This window comes from Ambystoma mexicanum, chromosome 3p, assembly GCF_040938575.1.
Source record: "Ambystoma mexicanum isolate Mex_15411 chromosome 3p, UKY_AmexF1_1, whole genome shotgun sequence".
Classification (NCBI taxonomy): domain Eukaryota; kingdom Metazoa; phylum Chordata; class Amphibia; order Caudata; family Ambystomatidae; genus Ambystoma; species Ambystoma mexicanum.
Window position 1 is genome coordinate 1,146,163,515 of NC_090925.1, and position 11,605 is coordinate 1,146,175,119.

Consider the following 11,605-nt stretch of genomic DNA (forward strand, 5'->3'; position numbering starts at 1 on the left):
GTGTCACTCTGACACATGATGACACATCATGACACACTGTTCCTGTCTCAAATCAGGGGAGAGGGAATTCTCTGACCTATCAGATTCTTAGAGGGTTGGGCATAGTATAATCAGCCTCCCCACCCCCTTGGAAAATATATAAATAGGGACTGTTGAGGACAGACAGACACACACATTCACCCATCACTGATCTACCGGCGAACTGCTCTGAAGGAGAATCCAGATCCAGAACTATCAAGACCTAGATCCAGACTCCAGAACCCTGAAGCAGAGGACCAACCCAAAAAGCTGAACCCTTCTCAGCGGGCCATTAAAATATTGCCACCTGATTTTAACCCCTACACTTCCACGTGGCCTAACCAGTTCAACAGCCTGCCTGTGCTGTTTTGGCTGCTTCTGGCTAAGAACCCTTGCAAGAACCCTGAGATCCAGATCAGTCCAGCAGAGCTGTAACCCAGAACCCAACCCATCAATTCCAGTCCAAGAGGCCGTGCAGACCAGAGTGCGTTGCTGAGAGCAGAACCAAGCGCCTGAGACCTGTCCGGTGGCTAGCAAATTCCAGCCAAACCTTTGACCAGATCTCTGATGGGCCCATTCCAAACCATAGTTGTGAGTATTTAGCGTAGAACTGTCCATAACCAACCTCTTAGTATTAAGTAATCCTATCCAACCCATTCCAACAAATCCAGACTGCATTATAGAATCTCTTTTGTCTATACTGAATCCTTCTCTCATCCATATAATTCTGTGATAATTGTAGTGATAATCATCTGTGCGCTGATATTTTTCTGAAGAAAGTCAAGTGTCCTGGCGGACAAAATTTGGAGCGGAGGCACCACTGCTCTGGTTACTGGCTGTTGGGTATCTTGCATTTTCATAGTCCCTTAGTATAAGCCCATCCTTGTTGGTAAATCTTCAAAAGCGCAATCCCATTTGTAAAGTCTTGACCCTTTTTGAGAAAAATCGACCTTCACTAAAACCTTCTGAACCGTATATGCTAGGAAGACTTTAAATGTAATTTTGAAGCTAACATCCTCAGCTTTCAAACAAACCACACTCCAATTCCTTATACTTTTGCTGTAATTGCATTTCTCGTGTGCTGAAAAGCTAGCCGCTATTTCGCATTTGGCTCAATTTCACCACATGTAAAAACAGCTATTTCTTGCTTTCAACTTCTGAATTTCGTTTTCCATCTGCCAATCATTCACACATCATTGCTAGTGTCTACCTGAACCTCTGCAAAGTGGCTCACTAGTTCTGAATCCTATCTAGCGAATTAAAGCCATTTGTAGCATTTTTCCCATTCATTTCAAACCACATTTAAAAGCATTTGACCTGTTTTAAAAGCATTCCTGTTCTCTCTAAGCTTGCTGGAGGGAATCAGGATTGAACTTGCAATTGTTGATTGTTATTCCTGGAACCTGTGTGCCCCTATTCCATCTCTTCATATTGCATATTGGGGGGAGTGAGTAGTATCAGGGGGAAAGAGTGATCACATTGTCTTTGATTGAATTCATATCAAGTTTTATTTCTGTGTTGCATTCTTTCCTATTCTTGCATTTCCTTGAACCCATAGAAAGTTATTCTCTGCTACATTATTCTTCCTATTCCTACTCCTAATTGATTAAAGAGGTTGTTGATATTGTCATATTACCCATTGCGGATCATTATATAAATATTCATAAGTGTGATATTCAGATTTTGTTCATATTCATAAATGTTTGATATATATATTATGCAACTCTTCAAATAAATCTTTTAACTTTGCAAAACAAACCTCTTTCTTGGTTCACTGAGACCGGGGGGATTCAAAGAGAGGGGCATTATATAAGGGTACATCCTCCAGAAATAAAAGAACTTTTGACATAAAAATATATAAATAAGGGTTTCAATTGGGAATCCCATATTAGGCATTGACTTAGGTGGAGTGCTGGGTTGAAACCACATAATATTTCCAAAATGGTGACATTGGTAGACATCAAGATGGCTAGAGAACACCTTTTACCTAAGTTATTTGTCAGAGGTGAATGGACTGAGCAGGATCAGAATGTGTGGTTGCAGGCAATCACACAAAAGATCACTGCAACAGGGTTGGATAACTGGAAAGACCAGGGTCCCTTACATGTGGCCCTGGGTGAAATATATATGGCCCCTAAGGCCAAGGATGAGCAAAATAAGATTGCCAAGATAGCGGCATATCTATATTTATCTATGGGAGCCATACAGAATAAATATGCTGAAGGCCAAGATCTGGCAAGTAGGCACCTGATGGCATTACAAAAGGCCCAATCTGATCTGGACTCTTCTGAGCAAAAGCTGCAGAGGAGCCAGGAGTCAGAAAATGAAAGCAGGCAGCATATAGTTAAAATAAAAGAGGATATGGGTATCCTGTAACATGAAAAGGCAGAACAGGATACCAGAATTCTGGCCTTGCAGAAGGAGTACCAAGAAAGTGTGGACTCTCTACTGCAGAGCCAGAAAAAGCTGGAGCAACAACTGGATTTCGACAGGGCATGCACAGAGTAGGTAGTCACCCTGCAAAGCCACCTAGATAGAGAGAAGGCAGAGAGAAACAAATTAATTCTGAAAGCCCTGGACACCCAGGCAGAGTTTGATGAAGAGCGTCAGAAAGCTGGTGCGCTTCAAAGACAGAGGGACGACCCGGCGGCACAGAGGCAGGCTCTTGCTCAGGAAAGGGACACCTTAGGCCAGGAAGTCTGTCACTTAAAAGGGAAGCTGGAAGAAAATCACCTGGCCATCCAGGGACTGGGTGACCTCCGAAAAGAGCATGAAAGATTGTTAGAGCACACCAGGAGGGTGGAAGATGCTCTAGCAAGGAAGGACCAGGCCAGTATGGACAGGACTCAGGAGGTAACCCTCATGCAGCAAAGACTGGCCCAGTACTCAAAAACCACCCAGGAAGCACAGAGAGAAAATTAGGCTCTCTGTGCAAATAATGACAAGCTCCACAGGCAGGTATCCATGCAAAAGAGACTGCTAGAGACTAGTAAGGCCTTGATTGAGGAACAGAAAGCTCAGGTTCTTGCATGGCAAAAAGGAGCAGGGGCTGATACAGATGAGGTTCGCTGGGAAAGGAAAACACCTGAGCAGAACCTCAGGAACCCTCGTACCAAAGGCCTTTATCTCTCCCAGTCCCTGGACTCTGCCACCCCCATTTCCACTGGCGCACATGAGCCCAGGGCCACGGGGATGGCAGATTACTATCCAGTCAGAAGAATGGGGCTCATAGACCAGTACCTCCCAGGAATGAATGGGCGGGCATCTGGGTATGGGTATCCAAGCACTGTAAGATTTAGTGGGGAACCCCATGAGGGTAGGCCCACTAAGGGCATCATAAAAACCTCTGCCCAGCAAGGACAGTGTGGGATACCCATCAAATCCTGGGAGCAAGGAGGAATCAGAAGACTCCTCTGAGCACCCCAGGACACAGGAGACTAGATCCCCACATTCTGCCAGCCATTCCCAGGTTCACAGAATTCAGGAGAACCTAGAAGACCAGACGGGCACCTCTGACAGCAGTGCCTCTGAGTCAGAGGAGGAATGGACCAGGGTAACCCGAACCAAGAAGGACAATAAGGCAAAAAGGGCCTTGCTTAAGGACCACTTAAAACAAATCAAGGCAATAAGGAGCGTCATCGTGCCTTATCATAAGAATGCCGAATATTCTGTTTGGGAGCACTTCGAGCTCTTTGAGCAGATGATGGAAACTTTCCATTTGAAAGACAGCAGTAGCTGCGTTTAGTATGTGAAATGAACCTTCTCCCCAGAATACTCCAGCTTCTTTGCAGGGCTGGAGGACCAAAATCATTCCAGATGGTCCACATATATGGCGGCCATCTTGAGGCATTTTTCTGTACACAGAAATCCCCAAGAGGCTCGCAAATCAGCCTACAACTTGCAATGTGGGGAGGATCAGGCCTCACAAGAATTTGTGCAAGAATTAAAGCGTTCCTTTGCGCAGACTACCAGATGGGTGCGCACAGACAGCAAAGGATTTGTCAATACTTTTTTCCATGCTCTACCAAAGTACATCATGACCCAGCTACTGAGAGATTTTCATGAGAAAAGATCACTAGACTGGGTCATTGAACAGGCCACCCAAATCTATGAGGTGCAAAGCCCATAGAAAACAAAAATAATGCTAAAAGCCCCAAACCAACCAACACCCCTGCTGCTGCTAAGGTGGCAGAGGTGAAGGTTGCCCCCATTTTGGATTTGGAGATGGAGGGGCCTAAAAACCCGCCTGCACAGCAGAATAATCCCAAGCCCAGTCACAGACAGGGAGCCAAGGAGGTAGTCCCACAAATGGGATCCCTCACTCACCTGACTACATAAATCCCTGCTACAAGGAGAACCAACCCATCCTGGGTTATGTGTGGACTCCTCCAGCCCAAGGGGGGGGATCCAACCAAGCAGCACCTAACCCAGGGAACTTCCCTCCTCACTTTCCCCAGGAGGGCAGAAATTCCCCAAATCCTGGGTAGAACTTTTTCCCCAGGTATCCACAAAACTTCCAGCCCCAAAATCATCCATCCTTCTTTCCCCAATTTCCTGAGCCCAGACAACCTAATCCGGGAGAGGGGAGGCCAAGGGTGGAGGGGTACCCAAATCTTCGAAACCCGGGGTATTTTCAGAGAAGGGATAGATACCCTTCCCGGGATCAGCCCAGGGGAGAAATGAGAACCCTGTATCAGCCTGAGCGGATATCACAGCTAGAGCGCAAGGTCCAAAACATGGCACAGGATCTGGATCACATGCTGAGGGCTCAGCAGAACCCTCAGATGAGCATGCCGGCACAGAATGCCTTAAACTCCAGACCTGGTGCTCCAGAACAATGACGGGGGTAGCACCCCGACAACCACCGCTTCCCAGGGAGGAGGCACAAGGGGAAGGGGGGTATAAAGCCTTGGAGGAAGCTTCCTTCCCCACTTGTAGAATGCCCCTGGAAACCCAGGAACCGGAACCAAAATCTCCTGCCCCTGAAAGTCTGCCACCCAAGGAGCAGAGGGGGGTAGGAGAAACAAAGAACCCAAACAGACCCCTTTTGAGGAGGAGGTATGAGTCTTCCAATTTGAAGGAGAGGGATCCTCAGAGGATCCTGGGAAAAGGATCTTCTCCTTCAGAAATGGGTGAACTCCTCCCAAAGAAAAATGGGTTCCAAAGGATTCAAATCCAGACTGGGTAGATGTGGGGACTGAGCTAGCGCCGCCCATCATCCAATCCCAGAACCAACAGCATAAAAATCCCCTGGTTCAAACCCATCCTTGTGACTGCCTGCAAAAAGGGGGGGCAGCCCAGAACCAGAACCTGGGGAACTCCCCACAGAATTCTGCCCAAATCTCTTCTCTTTCAATGTCCAAAACTAGAAATTTAACCCACCAGTTGTCCAGAAATTTGCATTATCTGTGCCCCCTTGAGAGAAGGAGGGAAGATACTATGCCCCGGTACAAATACATGGGCAGGGTACAATTTTGGCAATGCTGGACACTGGATCCCAAGCTACCCTTCTGTCCAAAAAGGCCTTTGAAGAACTGAATTCAGGAAGGGGGGGAGAAATACCAAACGCCTCTCACCCTTCTTCCTGGACAACTTCAGAACTTTGACGGGAAGGAAATTCCCGTCGAGGGGACTGCGGATTTGGACATTAAAATTGGGTGACACAAGGTGAAGCACCCGGTCATAGTTGTGACTCCAGAGGGCACCCCTTGTTTACTAGGGAATGACCTCCTGCGAAGGTTGTCACCCCTAATAGATTGCGTAAACAAGGTCCTCTGGACTCAGACTAGCCAAAAAATAAAGTTAAAACAGAGTGTCAACCATGTCAGTTTAAATGGCACCTGCCACATGGTTGAACAAAAATCTGACCAAGTAGAATTTCACTTCCAGAACAACCAAATTCCAGACGGATAGTAATAGCAGTAGGACAACAAACTGGTGATAGGGGGTCCTCTCTATTTCTGAAAATCAACCTTCCTTCCAGTTTAAGGTGGCATTCCACACGGGAAGGAAACACTCTGAAATTCTTTACCAATACACAATTAGACATTCCCACTCCTATAGTCCAGAAAGATGAGAAATCAGCTCAAAGCTTGGTTGATATTCAGCAATTTGGAGAGGAGTTGTTCATCCCTGTTCAGTTAAAAGAAGGGAAGGACTCCGTTCTTGCCCGAGTGTGTGTGAACAATGGGAAGAGCTTCATCAGCAAAGCCATGTTCCACCAACTCCCAAAAGATCCAGCCATTCCCACTTTTAGACTCATAGGCAAATGGGAAATGGATCTGGAAACACCTAATTCCAAACATCTCCTGCCAAGCAGATGTATGCTCAAAATCTCCATAGGCAACAAGAGCATAGTCCATAATTGTTGGGTTGTGCGTGAAGTCACTGCCGCCTGTTATTAGGCAGTGATATTCTCAATCGCTTTGACATTAGTTTGGACCTAATAAACTTCAAAGCTTGGTCCCGATTAGTAGATAATCCCATGGGCTTTGATGACCCAGAGAAAGCATTTAGGTCAGCTCAACTGCTGCCTTATGCAGATGAAATTCAGATTGGAGAGGAAGTCACCATCCCAGAAAGGACCCGGCAAATCTCCCTGGAAGTGAAAGTTAAAAGAGGACAAAAATTGAAAAACCGTGATGCATATATTCATCTAAATGCTTCTCTCCAACAGCAAGGGTTGGGGGTAAACCCAATACCACAATAGTGACATAAAGAGTATCACTCTAGCCGAAGGCACCATTATTGGAATGCCGGTTGATGACCGACATGTTTCCATTGATTTAGTCAATTAACTGTTAGGACCAATCCCAAAGGACTGTTTTAACAGTGACAGTGATGACAACACAACACCAGACAGGATCTTTACCCGGCATGGGGGGAACTTCCTGGTGTACACTTCCTGCCTTTATGGTAAGGAAGATGTGACCTGTGACTTCAGGTGGGATGAGATGATTTTCCAGGTCCATGAGGGCTGCCTTTCCCACCTGAAGCCCCCAGTCTAAATCAGAACTTTGACCAGGAACTTCTCCACCCAGCTGGAAGAGGCCGATGAAATAGCAAAACCTGAAGTCTTTCCAGGCTTCACACAGATGGTTGAAGAGAGAGTCAACCTAGCTGATGCCTGTGAGACTCTGGAGCAGAGGCAAAAGTTGAAACAAGTTTTCTTGGATTTTCAAGATCTCTTTGCGGTGGACTCATATGACTGTGGTCGCACCGACATCCACACAACAATTCCCACGGACCCTGGCATGACTCCAGTGTTTGTGAAGTAATATCGCTTGCCTCTCGCATCAATGGAGTCCCTTACTGAAATAATTAAGAACCTTGAGTCCCGTGGGATAATCCGTCCAGTCCACAGCACCTTCAATAATCCGGTGCTGGGAATATTGAAGCCAAACGACCAGTTGAGACTCTGTGCTGACCTTAGGGAGCTCAACAAACGGGTCCATACTTCCCGATGGCCTCTTCCCTACATTGAACAAGGGCTGGCCCAGATCCAGGGGTCACAGGTATTCACTGCAATAGACCTGACCAATGGATACTGGACTGTACCTGTCAGTAGGGAGGATCAATACAAGCTGGCCTTTACCTTTGGGGGGCAGCAGTACACATGGACCCGGACTCCCTTTGGATACATCAACTCCGGCAATAAATTCAACATTTTCCTACATAAGGACTTGCCCGACCTGGATGAGAGGGGTAACCTGGTTTATGTAGATGATGTCCTTATCAAAAGCTCAACTGTGGAGGAACAAATAGCGGAGATCCGTTATGTTCTGACACAGTTGAGGGCTGCCAGAGCCAAACTTTCCTTTCAAAAGGCACAGTGGTGTAGAACCCATGTCAATTTCTTGGGGCATGAGATTACTCCTCAGGGTCTCTGTCCCCAGGAAAAGAAAGTGGAAGCACTCCAGAAATGGAAAGACCCCACAACTCTGCGGGAACTAAGGAGCCTCCTTGGACTGACTAATTACATTAGAAAGTTCATTGAGGACTACGCAGAGATCACAAGACCCCTGATTCATCTTTTGAAGGGGGGGTCAAGTAGGAGTGGGGTCCAGAACAAGCCGAGGCAGTAAGACAACTCAAAAGAAGCCTCTCACAAGCGCCTTGCCTAACTTACCCTGTCAAAACATGGAGTTCTTCGTGGAGACCGGGTTCTCTAATACATGCTTGACTTCAGTATTATACCAAAAGCATGACAAGGTCAATAAAGTAATCTCCTATGCGAGTAAAACTTTATCCTCTGTGAAGGAAAAATTCAACGATTGTGAGAAGGCACTCCTGGCAACGGTGTGGGCATTGAAGAATTACCATCCTTTTATCCTGAGGGAACACTTCGTAGTGGAGACTCCACACCAGCCTCTGCAATATCTCCAAAGTGACAGAATCCAAACCGGAAATGTGAGTAATTCCCGAATTACTTCCTGGATTCTGTCAATGCAAGGCTTTCCTGTGGAGGTCAGATATGGCCAAAACAAGAAGAGTCCCCTCGCGCAAGGTCTGGCTGACTTGCATGATTGTGCCAGAGAAAACTGTCTCAAGGACGTAAGTCTAAAAATCAAGGACAACATGGAGACATACCTCAATTCCCCACACAAAGTCTTTGAGGAAGACAAGTGTGAGGGAATACCCACTGTCTTTGTGGATGGATGCTCATATCATGTTGACAACAATGGGGAAAACAAACCTGTGGCCGGCGTAGGGAATGCATGGGTGAATGAGACCCCAGGGTACAAGATTGGTCTCCGAATTAGTCAAGTGGCAGAGTTGATGGCTGTGCATCAAGCCATCCTCACTGCTGTCCAACATCAACTCCACGAACTGGTCACAATCACTGATTCAGATTATGTACGGAAAGGGTTTGTGGAGCACCTGATTAATTGGAAAACCAAAGGCCTGCTATGTGCTAATAATAAACCCTTGAAACATGGGAAATTAATTCAAAATATTGATGATCTGGTCACCTCGAATGGGATGACCATCCACTGGGAAAAGACCAAGGGTCATTCCAAAGTAGAGGGACCAGACAAAACTGGAAATGACTTAGCTGATCAGCTGGCCAAAACCGGGGCCATCCAAGGGGATCTAATTGAGATTGAGTCCCTGTGGGGGAAATCCAGGTCACTGCTATCACTAGGTCCCAGACAAATGCTCACAATGAACTCTCAACTGCACAATGGAGTAAGGAGACCCCAGATGCTGATTTGATTACGGCTCAAAAAAGGGGATCCAATAATTGTTAAGTTTTATCAACACATTGAGGACCCTGAGAACTGTCCCCTGACGGATACCCATTACATTGGGAAAGAGGACCTCAGAGTGTTGATGAAATGTCCAAAAATGTTCCGAATCCAAGACGGTTTGTTGGTAAGGAGATCCCTAGCTGTCCATGATCAGTGGATGGTCCCTACCTCATTCCGAAGCCTGATGTTGCCACAGCCGGTCATAGGGGGTTTCATACAACACTTGAAATCTTAAGAGAGGTTGCATACTGGCCACACATGGGGCAGGACCTCGACCAATACTTGAAGGGGTATCTTGTGTGTGCACAATTTCAGTATTCATCCCTCACACACCGTGCACCTCTCCAGAAGAGGGGGATGACACTGCCATGGTCAGATTTGCAAGTCGATTTCATCAGGCCAGCGATTCGCTCCTCTAGGAGAAACAAGTACATGTTGACCGTTACATTCTAGTTTACTAAATGGGTGGAATGTCTCCCGGCCCCAAACTGCAAGGCAGAAACATCAGCTGTCCTGATGATCAACCACATCTTTTCGCGTTTTGGACTACCCCAAAGGATCGAGTCAGACCGAGGTAGCCATTTCACCAGCAAAGTAATGACAAAGATGTGGGAGATACTTGTGGTCAAAAGGAAGCTACACATTGCTTACCGGCTAGCCTCTAGTGGTGCAGTAGAGAGATACAACAAAACAATTGAGCGCATATTAAAAAAGTTTGTGGCAGATTCTGGGCCGAGTTGGGATATTCGATTACCTCTTGTCCTAATGGCCATCAGATCTACCCCTTCATCTGCAACGAAAATGTCACTGTTTGAGCTGATGATTGGACGCAGGATGGTGCTTCCCCAGCATTTGCTCTATAGAACCCAAGAGCAGACATTGATAAATGCCTCAACAACTCATGAGTATGTTGAAAAACTAAGAAAACACCTTCAACATGCTTTTGCTTATGCTCAGCGAAATCTAGAAAGATCTACCGACAGCATGAAGACCCACTACGACTTAAAGACTACCAGAAAGGAATACAATCTAGGAGACCGGGTCTACTTATACAATTTCCAAAGGAACCAGGCCAAACAGCGGAAATTTTTACCTACCTGGAGGGGTCCTTTTGAAATTGTAGACAACATCTCACCAGTCGCCTACTTTGCATCCCCAAAGGCAGTTTGGCAGAGGGGGAAGATAAGTGGGTCCATACTAACCAATTAAAGTGCTGCCATCCTAGGCACACTCTGCAGCAACTGGAGGAGTCTTCTGGAAACCCAGAGGGGGCCACTCCAGCTCCTTAAAATTCCAACTCTAAAATACTCCATAGATAGTTCATGATTTACAATATAAACATGTGTCCTGCTTTATTAAAATGTATGTGTCCTCCCCACTACATTAATAGTGGTGGGGAAAGGTCTACAAATATGTTTTGCTTTGTCATCCTAGGATTGGAGACCATGGAGACTGACCAAGGAGGACTACCCGGGACCGGGAGGAAAGGTCCGAGGGGCCGGAGTATCGCTCAATACTCACATCAGGACTGGCGAGGAGAACCGATCAATCCACCCCTGAGGGAGGAAAAGATGATGAACTTTGCCAGTTGTGGAATCAGAAGAGATGAAACTGACATCCCAGTCTTGTGAATTCCATTGATGGACAACAACGCCAAATCGCAAGAGGGGGGGCTTGGCGTGACTCTTGGCGGCAGATCACTCGGCTTGCGCATCGATGAAGAACGCAGCTAGCTGCGAGAATTAGTGTGAATTGCAGGACACATTGATCATCGACACTTCGAATATACCTTGCGGCCCCGGGTTCCTCCCGGGGGTACGCCTGTCTGAGGGTCACTTAAGAGGGGGGGCTTGTGGGATGTTTCAACCCACTAGTCCAGGCCCTGCAACATTCCTGTGCGCTGCTTGCATCAGGAACATCAGAATGGCCGCTGGCATTATACACGCTAAAATCACCCAGAATTGCGCAGGAAAAACCTGAAAAATAAGCCGCCGATCCACTTTTGCCTATGTCAGTGGTAATACAGGAGACCACTGCCAAAACCCACCATTGGGCTACCCACACAGCAGCCTGAAACTACTTGAAAAAGCAATGCTGATTGCAAAAGAAACACAGAGCTGTCTGGAAATCCATTTTTCTTGGTTGTCAAATCTGCAAAAATCATGGTTCACAAACCACCCAAAAGACCCAACCTCCTTGTTGGGTGTTAAACTCATTCTACTTCAAGAATCCACATAAATATAGTGTCAGCAGAAGTACATTCATCAGAAGAAAATCCACATTTAAAGATGCTTGCTTTGGAAAATATGTTGAAAATAGGCGCGATACCGCTACTC

General features: G+C 46.5%; 1 non-coding gene across 1 annotated transcript; it reads left to right on the forward strand.

Moving 5' to 3' along the window:
* Positions 1 to 10,950: 10,950 nt before the first annotated feature.
* Positions 10,951 to 11,104, forward strand: LOC138581490 (5.8S ribosomal RNA). Its single transcript, XR_011304579.1, has one exon. It is a non-coding gene; the product is annotated as a 5.8S ribosomal RNA (ribosomal RNA).
* The last annotated feature ends 501 nt before the right edge of the window (positions 11,105 to 11,605 follow it).